Raw genomic sequence first — 13962 nt, forward strand, 5'->3', positions numbered from 1 at the left:
TCCCTGGTTTTGGGACTTTAACCCCCCCCCCAAAATAAATTTTGGGTTTTTCTAGATTTCTTGTGCTGCGAAGTTGAGAGATTTAGTTGAGTGTCTAGTGGATTTGACAAGGAGCTGAGAGCTTCAGAGGGAGAGAAGTTTAGTGCTACTTATATTAAGTTGCTTGTATTGTTAGTTATGCAACAGGTAGTATAGTCACTTTTGATGCAGAAGGCTGTGGGTCCTACTCCCATAGTATGCAGATGGATTGTTGATACTGTACTGTGTTGTACTTTAAAGGGAGTGGATGCTGCAGTCCTATGAATGTCCTCCTTTGGAGGAGTTACCTAGTAACTATGTTTCTGTTATCAGTTTGCCATCAATTTCCCATTGCAAAATTACTAGCTTATCATTTTTTTTAATGTACCATAGGTAATTTATTCTTCAAGGGAAACGGGCACTTTATTTGCAAATGAAACAATGAAATATAAAGTTGTTTGCTAGCAGCAACCTCTTCATTAGTTACAGATCCCTTTAATGTGGAATTATTTAGATGACTTACTTCTGCAGATATTTTGCATATTTACTGATATTGGTAGATTGTAGTGAGAGAAGTTTGAGTGGCCTTTTATGGTTGAAATTTTCTGAAATGGGCAGTTTTGTCATTATTGTTCATACATTTTGTTTCGTTGCTTACTACAAGACTGTTCCAAGCTACAAATTTAAAACACATTCTAACAAGTGGTGCTGTATTATACAAGAAATATAATTTAATACAATCAGGTTAATACAATCAGGAAGGTGACTCAAAGAATGCATATATGTATGCTTGCTCACAGGATGCAGGAGATCAAAATAGGGGAAAGAGACCAGTTACCAATGGAGTCCACCAGGGTTCGATGCTGAGACTTTTTCTGTTTGGCATATACATCTCAAAAGTAAAAGGAAATACCAAAGAGCTTTGGCCGACTAAGTTTGAGATGACTGCAAGCTAGGAGCAGTTATTGAATCCCCAAATGACTTAACCATCATGCAGGAATGTTTGCCCTAAACAATAACTGGTGCCAGAATCATACACCTCAGGCTTTGTGCCCGCTGAATGGTGCACAGTAACGGTTATCCCACTCCACAAGGGGGGAGCCACCACGGACCCCAGAAACTACCACCCCATTAGCCTGATGAGCCTGGTCTGCAAGGCCATGGAACGTATCATCATGGAACTTATAAACAAAGACATTGGTAATCTCCAAACTCTCGACCTCACCCAGTTCGGGATTGTAAAAGGCAGATCTTGTCTCCTAAACCTGATAGACTTCTTTGAAGCAGTCACCAAACCCGTAGATGAGGGTAAGGTGGTTCACACAGTCCATCTAGATCTTGCCAAGGCTTTTGATATCATCCTCCACTCTGGAATTATAGATAAACTCAGTAAACTAGGTATAAATCCCAATGTCACAAGATGGGTTGCCAACTGGCTCACTGACAGAACCTACACTGTGAAAGTAGCAGACTCCAAATCCGACTTCAGACAAGTGACAAGGGGAGTACCACAGGGTTCAGTCCTGGGTCCTCTCCTGTTTGGTAGCTACTTCTCTGAAGTACAGGCTAACACAGAAGGTCTTTGGCTAATGAAGTTCGCAGGTGACTGCAAATTAGGAGCCATAATTGAAACTCCTAACAATGTGGACATCCTACAAAAGGGCCTTACTGAGACAGATGCCTGGTGTCAAAGCCATGGCCTCAAGCTTAATGCCAAAAAGTGCATTGTCATCCCCTTTGGTAAAAACTCTGTACCCATGAACTACAACATCGGTGGTAGTATACTTAACACTGAAAGTGTGATAAGAGACCTTGGGACACAGGTGGACAGTAGTCTCTCCTTTGATAATCACATCGCCACAGTAGTCAGGAAATCCTTCTACGTGGCACACCTCATCACAAAAGGTTTCTCATTTAGAAAAAAAGAGGTTATTGTTCCCCTGTACTCATCACTCATTAGACCCATTATAGAGTACAACGCCCCTTTTGGTATGTACCTCATAAGACATCTACAACAACTGGAAAGGCCACAGAAATACCTCACAAAGAGGATTACCGGCCTCAAACAGATGCCCTACACAGACCATCTAAAAAAACTCCAGCTTTACTCCATCGCATATCGCCTACTCAGATGGGATCTCTGCCTAACATACAAAGCTATGTCAAACCCAGAGCTGTTGGACATGCTCCACTTAAAGAAGTCCCAATCCCTCCGAGCTACACACTCTAGGGACCTAAACCTTGTCACCACAATAAACAGAACATGCCGGAGGGATAGATTCCTGTCCCAGAGACTTCCCATACTCTGGAATAAACTATCAATCTATATCAAACAAAGCTCCTCATTAGTACTCTTCAGGAAAAATCTTGATGACTGGATGGGAAATAGAAAATTCACCCCAGGTATCACTTCTGTGGCTCTGCTCAACAGTGGCACAGGAAAATAATTTTCTTGGGTGGCAAAAGCCAGGGTACCTTTTTGGCTGGGCTTGTATAGGCCCTAGGGCCAATAGCCTAGTACCTAGTACCTACCTATGTGTCCTCAGTTTGGAAGAAAATGAGCTAAGAGAAGAGTTGCTTGATTTTAATAGACATAGATAGATATATTAAGATCAATGAAAGAAATAGACTGCAGAAGGCCAATAAAACCCAAAAAGTCAGAAGTCTGATAAAAACTTTCTTGGGTGGCATAAGACAGGGAACCTTGTTGGCTAGGCTTACGTAAGGCCTTGGGCCGATAGCCTAGTACCTACCTATGAACCTATGAATAGAAACTAAACTCCAAGAAATATATTATCATATCCTTTGGGAAGTCATCTACTCCTGGGAACTGCCAAATTGACAATGCCCCTTGAGAACTGACCCAGTTGTTTGGCATTTGGGAACTTGTGTGTACAGTGACCTAATTTTTGACCAACATGTGCCCAGAGTCATAAGAAAGTCTTTCTATATTGCACAACTTATAAACAAATTGATTGTAACTAGATTTAGAGATGTTATTGTCCCCCATTACGTCTTCTGCATGGAGACATGCGTGAATGGGCATGCCTTTGTTGAAGGTTGTGCATCAGGGCTGGTAACTCAGCATGTAAAAATCAACTACCAATCATTAGAGGACCGGAGTTCCACTGTGGCGACCCCTAACCGGGAAAAGCCGAAAGACACAAACAATTGTCCCCCATTACAAAGCCCTCATTAGGTCAATAATTTTGTATAATGCCCACTTTGGCATGTATCTGTCCAGATCCATGTAAAAATTGGAATACCCACAGAGATACCTTACTAAAAGGATACAAGTCCTAAACAATAGGTCTTGCATGGACCACCTCAAAGATTTATCACTATACTCAGTATCCTACAGAGTGCTTAGAGGTGACATGTCTGGCATACAAGGCATCCTCCGACTTAATACAGATGTACCTACTGAACATCAACAAGTCAAATGGCATCAGAAATACTCAGTTCATATATATATAAACTGAATGTTGTGGAGAGACAGATATCTATCACAGAGGCTACCACTGTTCCTGAACAGACTATCCATTCAAGTAAAACAAAACTCATCCCTGTCCATATTCAAATACAACTTGGATCTAAGGATGGGTAACAGAAAATATACTCAGGGACTGCCCCTCATGTCACTAATGGATGGTCCTAAATGCTGCACCCCTTACATGGGTCCCCTCAAATTATCTACAGTATGATCACATTTATTCTCACTAGGGCTAATATACAATTATCAGCCATGGGATAGGTAAGACCAATCAGCAAAGCACCAAAAGGGAAATTGGCTAAGCTTAAAATGTCCTCCAAGTGAACCTATGTTGTGGTGGTTAATAGTTTTAAAAAATTGCCCTTTTTAGATCACTAAGTGCCCCTCTGAACCTCCTCCCCACCCCTTAGTCTTCAACAGCTTCCTGCACCTCTGTTAGCTAGTATAGACATAAACTGAAACTTGACTATTTCTAAGAAAAATGAGAAACAATTTAAGAGTTGTGACAACTATTTTTTTTTTACTTTTCATCTGAGAGGGCTGTGGCCCAGCAGTGTATCCTCTTTCCATATTCCTACATCCTTTAAAACCAATTACATGTTATAATAGGTTTATTATGCAGAATAGAATAAAAGCCTATTCTGTGTGAAACAGCTTTGTAATAAATTTACAAACCCACTGTAATTCACCCTGGACTTCCTGTATGACTGAGAGTTTGCTAAATATAATTTAAATATTCTAATGCAAACATTCTTAAACCCTTATTATACCATGACCCCCTATTAATATTCCAAAACGTGCACGCTGATTGGCCAGCGTGCACGTTGTAAATCGACTTATACTAATGGAAAAAGGTCCGGTTGCCCGGACTTTTTCCATTAGTATAAGTCTTTTTTTAAAACACTGTCTCGCTATGTTAAAAGAGTTTAACATAGCGACACAGGTTTAAAAAAAGCAACGGAGATCTCCGTTGCTTATTTTAAAGCTGTCTCACTATGTTAAACCCATTTAACATAGCGAGACAGGTTTAAAAAAAAAAGCAATGGAGAAAGCAAGATCTCCATTGCTTTTTACTGTTTCGCTATGTTAAATGGGTTTAACATAGCGAGACAGCTTTAAAATAAGCAACGGACATCTCCGTTGCTTATTTTAAAGCTGTCTCGCTATGATAAACCCATTTAACATAGCGAAACAGTAAAAAAGCAACGGAGATCTTGCTTTCTCTGTTGCTTTTGGCCGCAGCTCTGATCTACCGTGTAGGCATGCGCAGTACATCAGAACTGCCGCGGAAGCTGCGGAAGGGTAGCAAAGAGGCATTATACAATGCCATTATTTAAGAAAAGTAATTGTTTCTTTTCTTAAATAATGTCATAGTATAATAGCAATAACCCACTTCTGGGTGTGGGTAATGCGGTATTTAACCACGGTTGTCTTAACCAACCGTGGTTAAATCCCACATTACCCACACCCAGGCGTGGGTTATTGCTATAATAATCTCAATTATAGTTATGTCCAACAACAGCACCACTTATGAGGCGACCAGGCTCACTTGAATTATCCAGAATACTCAGAGAACGTATAAAAGCAAAGATCTTTTATTCACATAAATTCAACAGGTTAGCGCTTTCACGTATTGCTTCCTCAGACCTTGAAAATATAAATGCTACAGTTGCACTCTTTAAATACTGCAACAGTCAAGGGCGAGCCCTTCACTTGCCCATTTAAAGGGAAACAGCTTAATTTTCTACCTGCTGCCAGATAATACAATATAAAACAATAAATATACATACTTTATCCCTGAACATTGACACTAAAAAACTGTCATTGTAACAAACATTACAATACATAATCAAAACCTTAAATGAAACACTACACATGTTGTCATTAAGCATACATTCAAAATGAAAACTATTCTACCTAAAACATTCAGAGTGAATCAGCTCACATATTAGCCATTCTACCTATATATAAAAAATAAATGTAAGATTTCAGAGCAATCAAAGGATATATACATCCTACAAAACAATTTCTAGACAGAACATAAATGTACATATTTCACTATCCATAAATGTCATGGACTCAAAAGGGAGACATGGACACAAAATCATTATATCTCATCCTATCTAAAAAACCAAAGCTGCATTTATTTCCAACCTCACTTCTGCATTAAAACATTATTGTGTTTCCCTGATCATATATAATATCACAAATCTATATATATGATAAAGGTGAAAAAGGCTAAACACCCCCTCAGTGTATTTATAAGGTTAATGTGAAACAACCAAACTCCTAGATCTCAAAATAGGTTTGATAGAGGCTCTCTCATTAAGGCCATAGCCTTTATCAGCTCTCAGCCTTACTATCCAGTTGGTTTCTTTCCTCTTCTGAAATAATAATGTAATAATCACATGTTATGCTTAGATATGATTTTGGGAATAATGACATTGAGCCTGAATATGTATTTAGGAAACCAAGTGATTACGTACCTAGTAATCATCCACTGGTTGAAGCTTTCTTCAAGTTAGTGGAGGATGATTTACATGCATTATATAGTGAAGATAGACTGGAACATAAAATAAGAAATAATAGGTTAAATCTGAACTTTCATGAGAGGATTGCTTTACAGAGGCTGCAGAATGATAGTAGTATAGTCATAAGGCCTGCGGACAAGGGGGGGACCCTTAGTCATTATGGACAAAGAAGGTTATTCTAAAGCCATTTCACACATGTTGAGAGATAGTAATTATTACAGTGTTATATCTAAAGAGAAGGTTGATAATATCAAGTATGGGATTTACATGGCAGTAACTGATTTAGTTAACAGTCATTTAATATCGCCAGATATGGGTAAGTTTTTGGAAGTTCAACATCCTATGATTCCAGTTATTCAAGGCCTGCCAAAAATTCACAAAAATGGTGTAAACCCCCCCATGAGACCAATAGTCTCTGGGAGGGGTTGGTCTACAGAACCATTTTCTCTCTATGTAGAGACGCACCTAAGACCAATAGTTAATTGTAGTAAAACTATACTTAAAGATACGAAACAGTTTTTGGCAGATCTTTATGAGTTTAATAGGATGTATGAGTTGAAACCTTATATGCTTTTTGTGACATTACATGTTCAGTCGTTGTTCACCATTATTCCCAATAATGTGGGTATTGAATCAGTCAAGAAATATCTGGTGAAACACAGTGACTATGGAGAACATAAGATAGATCTTTTATGTTTGTTTATAGAAATTATTCTGGAAAACAATGCATTTGTATTTGAGGACAAGTTCTTCATACAGCATGATGGCATGGCTATGGGCACCTCGTGTGCCAATAGCTACGCAAACATGACCTTAGCTGCTTGGGAGAAAGACATGTTATTTGTTGAGAAATGGTTCAACAGGTGGGTACCTTTTTATCATCATTTTGTGGACGATGTGTTCCTTATTTGGGATGGACCCACAGATGAACTAACTAAGTGTATAGGTTGGATGAACAATATGACTGAATATTTAAGATTTACTTTGAAGTACTCATCCCATAGGCTGGAATATTTGGATGTGTATGTAGAAAGGGTTATGGGCACGCATATAAATATTAGTGTCTTTAGGAAGGAATGTTATAAAAACACACTCCTCCATAGACACAGTATGCACCCACAGTATATTTTTAAAAATATCATAAAAGGTCAAGGGATGAGGATCTCTCGCATTAATGCCACAGATGCTGGCTTTAAATCTGAGTTGGATATGTTTAGGGACAGATTGCATGTACGTGGGTACAAGGAGGAAGAGATAAAGATAGGCCTTAAGGATATGGACATCTACAGACAGAGAGCTGCCCCATAATTTTCTGGTAATAACAGTAATGCTAGAACCAATAGAGAAAAACAGTCTGGTATTAGGATACCGATGTATTACACAATGGACAATGGTGCCATTATAGACATTATCAACCATCATTGGCGTGTCCTAACCACAGATTCAGTCATCAGAGAAATTGTAGGGGACACTCCAACATTTAGATTCAAGAACAAATCTAATCTTAAACAGTTATTATGTCAACAACATCATAGACCAGGTTTACATGTTTGTATGGGGACTACATCTTGTGGCCATTGTAATTTTTGTGAATATGTTATGACTATTGACAGGTTCACGCATCCAGACACTGGACAGATGCATAGGTTCAGGGTGTCAGCTAATTGCAATAGTTCGCATATAGTATATTTGGCAGTATGCCAAGGTTGCCCCTCATTCTATGTTAGTAAGACAGATAGATTGTTCCGGCATAGGATGAGGGAGCATCTGTATGCCATTTGGGTTAAGTACATGCAAAATGCATTAGCAAAACATGCTCTAGCATTTGGGCAAGAACATCACTTTAAATTTATGGTCATAGACTTCGTGCAGACCATAATTAGGGAGGGAAACATCAGAAATAATATGGAGAGGAAAGAAACCAACTGGATTGTAAGGCTGAGAGCTGATAAAGGCTTTGGCCTTAATGAGAGAGCCTCTATCAAACCTATTCTGAGATCTAGGAGTTTGGTTGTTTCACATTAACCTTATAAATACACTGAGGGGGTGTTTAGCCTTTTTCACCTTTGTCATATATATAGATTTGTGATATTATATATGATCAGGGCAACACAATAATGTTTTAATGCAGAAGTGAGGTTGGAAATAAATGCAGCTTTGGTTTTTTAGATAGGATGAGATATAATGATTTTGTGTCCATGTCTCCCTTTTGAGTCCATGACATTTATGGATAGTGAAATATGTACATTTATGTTCTGTTTAGAAATTGTTTTGTAGGATGTATATATTCTTTGATTGCTCTGAAATCTTACATTTATTTTTTATATATAGGTAGAATGGCTAATATGTGAGCTGATTCACTCTGAATGTTTTAGGTAGAATACTTTTAATTTTGAATGTATGCTTAATGACAACATGTGTAGTGTTTCATTTAAGGTTTTGATTATGTATTGTAATGTTTGTTACAATGACAGTTTTTTAGTGTCAATGTTCAGGGATAAAGTATGTATATTTATTGTTTTATATTGTGTTATCTGGCAGCAGGTAGAAAATGAAGCTGTTTCCCTTTAAATGGCTAAGTGAAGGGCTCACCCTTGACTGTTGCAGTATTTAAAGAGTGGAACTGTAGCATTTGTATTTTCAAGGTCTAAGGAAGCAATACGTGAAAGCGCTAACCTGTTGGATTTATGTGAATAAAAGATCTTTGCTTTTATACACTCTCTGACTATTCTGGATAATTCAAGTGAGCCTGGTTGCCTCATACGTGGTGCTGTGGTTGGACTTACTATTTTCTTCATTTTCCGTGGTGAGGCGTTAACTCTGTTGGGAGTACTTTGTTTCAATTATAGGTACCTTTAGTTCAATGAGCAATAGAGATAAACATACTAGTTCCATTCAATAAGGTGTTTATGCAAGTGGGAAAATATTGCCCTTCCTTGCTTCTAAAATAGTAAAACTTATTTTATGCTATTTAGAAATATTCTTGATAGGGTGAGATATAAAACCATTACATTCATTATATTTCAAATAAACTCAAAATCTCTAGTTCTGTGTGGCTAGCCATCATCATATACTTCATGTTCATCTATCTTGGAAATAGTGTAAAAATATTATATATATATATATATATATATATATATATATATATATATAAATAAATAAATAAATATATATATATATATATATATATATATATATATATATATATATATATATATATATATATATATATATATATATATATATATATATATATATATATATATATATATATATATATATATATATATATATATATATATATATATATATATATATATATATATATATATATATATATATATATATATATATATATATATATATATATATATATATATATATATATATATATATATAAATAAATATATATATATATATATATATATATATATATATATATATATATGTGTGTGTGTGTGTGAACACACACACACACACACACACACACACACACACACACACACACACACACTCTCATTACTTGCAGGAACTAGTAGTATGAATAACCCAAAAATCATACCAGTCGTGATTATTAAGATTTCAGTTCTAGTAACAGTCAAAAGTTTCATAGGTTATTCACAATCTTAGTGTTTTGGTATTCACAATCAATATTTATGTAAACAGTCACTTACGCAGTGCAACAGGTTAAACTGAACTCTTCACATCAACTCACTAACTATTCTCCTTTCAGTTAGTAATTTTCTAATAGTCATGCCCGTTATACTTCCCAGTGCACATTTTCAGGTAAAGCTTTCCAGTTTGTCCAGCCATCTTGTTCTAGAAATCGCAGACACAAACAACTATCACTTCTCACTCATCTGATATTTTCTACCAGTCATTGTTTGTTTCTCCATTGACATCATCTCTCATTTTAACTTATGCTTTTATCTTTGTACTCCACCAGTAATTGTAATACTATCAAAAGTTGTACTTTTATTTTGCTAATCACTTCATCTGAACTCTCGGAGGTCATCACCATTCCATCCCACAACAGTTTAGGACATTAGGGGATGACAGCTTACATTTCAGTTTTCTTTACTTGCATTCATTTATTCCACCCACAGATGGTAAGTGATTCTTCAGTGTCATTTCACAGTAATCATGTTCTGCAAACACAGGTTTCCCATTGCTGTTTGTTTTCTGTTTGATTGTCAGGGTTTCTATACTATCTGCTTCTCCTCATAACATGTCAAGACTCGGTAAGTCTAAGTTTCTCATACTTGAGTTCTGAGGTGGTCAGAGGCATGTTTTACTTTTGCTACACCTAGAGGATATTCTGCAGATCCAGTCTGCTCTGCCATCCTGCTTTTCACATATTTATCAGATCATTCTCTTCCTTACTTTGTGTAACTCCATATGGTCTTATATTTTGCTTTCTTGTATTGCCCCTGAATTCCAAACAGATATTATTCAATTTATTCAGTTTGCTTTATTGTCTCAACTGCCTTCTCCTGGCTCTTGCACATTTGCTGATTAACAGATTCCTTGACTGCCTGTTGGTCATGGAACAACCGGTATAACCATGACCTTTCTGTTCATGCACATGTCATATGATCTAGTCAGATCCCACAGGCCAGTCCGTATAGGTTCCAGACTATTTACAACCTCCACCCCAATAGGTTCCAGACTATTTACAACCTCCACCCCAATAGATTCCAGACTATTTACAACCTCCACTCCAATCCGCCTCAACACTTTTCACTTCTCATTTTATAGCTACTGAAGCATCATGGTGAGTTCTCTGCGGCTCCTGACTCCTTTCTTCATAATACTCACTTTCCATGAGACACTCCATTTCTTCCACTATCCACCAATATATATATATATATATATATATATATATATATATATAGAGAGAGAGAGAGATATATATATATATATATATATATATATATATAAAACTTCACACACTTCACACTAAACATATTTAGTGTAGTGTTTGGTATGCAGTAGTGTGAAGTTATATTTATATATATATAACTTCACACTACTACATACCAAACACTACACTAAATATGTTTACTTTTATTTCTCTATTTAGACATTTTAACTTTTGGTTAAACAAAGCAACTCGAGGAAGCAACCAACTTCAGCAAGCATTGCCCATATGTCATTACGTAACAAAGTTTGTTGACTAAAGTAAGACTGCTGTTATTCCCTTCTGTTCTTGACAACATCCTAGTGGAATATTGTTGCATACATGAGCACCAGTCATCAAGTCACAACCCCCCCCCCCATGGTCCTTCAACTGATATTTTACACTCTTCTGTCTGCTGTGTGTCTTTTTGCTTCTTTCTTAACTGCAGACAATCTCACAGTATTTCTAATAAACGTTACTGTGTTTTCCTTATCCATTCACTTTATTCTTTTTCCTTACCCTTCAGAGCAGGCCCATCATGCTATTGTCATTCAGAGAAGTTACCTCTGGTATTCATTTGACATTCATTCTGATGCAGATCATATAGCTATATACACCAGAAAAAATATCTGTCTTTTTTCTTTATATTTTCACTCATCATTATCATATTAATATATATATGGTTCTCCTTCTTCACTTTTTACCTTATTTCTTTAGTGAAAAACGTAACATTTCCCTATTCTTCTCTTTTAATTTAGTTCTTCATTTTTCTCTTCATATATATATATATATATATATATATATATATATATATATATATATATGTTTATTGTTCCCACAATGGGAAAGGTTGTATACAAAACAATTTAATATTGCTGAACTGAATTCTCAAAAAGCCTTTGAGAGAAAAAGTAACAAAATGAAAAGGGACATTCAGCAATATAATAGAGGCTGTGCATATAGACGGAGACAGGATTTTAATGATGGTAATGATCATATATATTATGCTAAGGATGGTCAATATTCTTATGAACATACACGTTATGAAAAACATGATGAGCACAGTCAGTATGATAGGAATCCCCATTTTTGGAAATACAATCAGACAGGGAAGAGCAAGCATTGGAAATGGGGAGGGAATTGGAGAAAATTTCACTGATGGTTACAGATAATGGAAAACCTAATGATAGTTTGGTACATGACACAACGAAGGATGAGATAACAAACGAAATACATACAGAAGGTGTTATTAACAGTTATAAAAAATTTAATATTTACAATTATACGGAGAAGGAACTGAATGTTACTCATTTCAATTTATTTGCTAAAGGCTTTAAATACATTCCGACAACAAATTTTAAATTAGTAGACAACATTAGTCAAGTAAAGTTGTACACTAGGAAATTGAATCTTGCTATTATGTTCAACAATGAACATGAGGATGTAGGCTCATGTGAGGATGATGGCTCTAGGAAATTAAAAAAGAGATTAAAAAAGAATAGCACATATATACCTGTAAATTACCCAACGATAGCTATTTATGAAAAATCTGTTATTCAACAATTATATCAGTTGAACAACAAACTCAGGGGTAAAAAAGGAATAAGTAACCTCTCTAGAGAAGAAGAAACTATTTTAACGGAACTTAGAAATGATAGGACTATACGAGTAATGAAGCCCGATAAAGGGGGCGGAATAGTCATTTATGACCAGTTAAATTATTCATCTAAGATATCTGATATTTTACATTATATGGAAAATTATGAAGTGGTTTCTTTAAATGAAGTTAATTTAGCTTATAGGAGAATTAATATGTATATAGAAGATTTTTTAACGAATAAACATATTGACTTAAATATATACAGTTTTTTAAGAGTAGAACACCCAGTGATGGCTACTTTAGTAGGTATTCCGAAGGTCCACAAAAATATCAACAACCCACCATTTAGACCCAAAGAGGTGTCGCAATGGGGGCTGCATGTGCCCCTGTGTTTGCTAATCTTGTTATGCTTGACTGGGAGGAATTGACTATATTTCAAAATGAATTTTACAAAAATATCAAATATTATTCTCGCTTCCTGGACGATATATATATATATTATGGGACAGTACTGAAGAATACCTACATCAATTTTTAGATTATTTAAACTCTAGCAGTGAATTTTTAAAATTCACCTACTCTTATAATGAAACTGGATTGGCATATCTTGACACTTTCATTTTCAAGGATGGTAATCAATTCTCATCGAGAATACATAGGAAGTCAACTTTTTCAAATAGCTACCTTGAATTCATGAGTAATCATCCCAAGGGTATGAAGAAAAACATTTTTAAAGGTCAATTAATACGTGCTGTAAGGATGACCTCTTCATATACACATATGATAGAAGAAGTTGATTTTATAATTACTTTATTTATGGATAGAGGGTATGACATGAAAATGATGAAAAATATTAAGAAACAGGTATTGAAGGAGTGGGGTACAAAATATACCCCTTTACTAGGATCAGCTCATATAAATTCTCATAACGGTATTATTACGAAGAATTCCATCATTAGGCCAAATTATTCTGGTAGAGCATGTATTTTGGAATATGGGCCATATACCTTTAAGGTTAGAGATATCATAAGAAACAATTGGAATATTATTCAAACTGATGCACATATCTTACAAATAATAGGGAACAGACCGATCTTTGTAAATAAAATGGGCCCTAACCTTAAAAGAATATTAGAGAAGGGACCCATTAGAATAACTAATGCACCCACTAACACACATAAATGCGGGAGTTGTAACCAATGTTATTTGATCAATAATCAAGAAGCAGTAAAATTAAAAAACATTACTAGATCAAATATAAAATTTCAACACGGAAATTGTAGAACTAAGTATGTGGTATATATTGCATTGTGTGGTGCATGCCCCGCTTTCTATATTGGAAAGACAGAGAGGCATTTTAACAGACGGATTTATGATCATATATACTGTATTAAAAAAGGTGATGAAAAGAATGCGTTAT

This window comes from Protopterus annectens, chromosome 7.part0, assembly GCF_019279795.1.
Source record: "Protopterus annectens isolate FY-2018-M chromosome 7.part0, PAN1.0, whole genome shotgun sequence".
Lineage (NCBI taxonomy): Eukaryota > Metazoa > Chordata > Ceratodontiformes > Protopteridae > Protopterus > Protopterus annectens.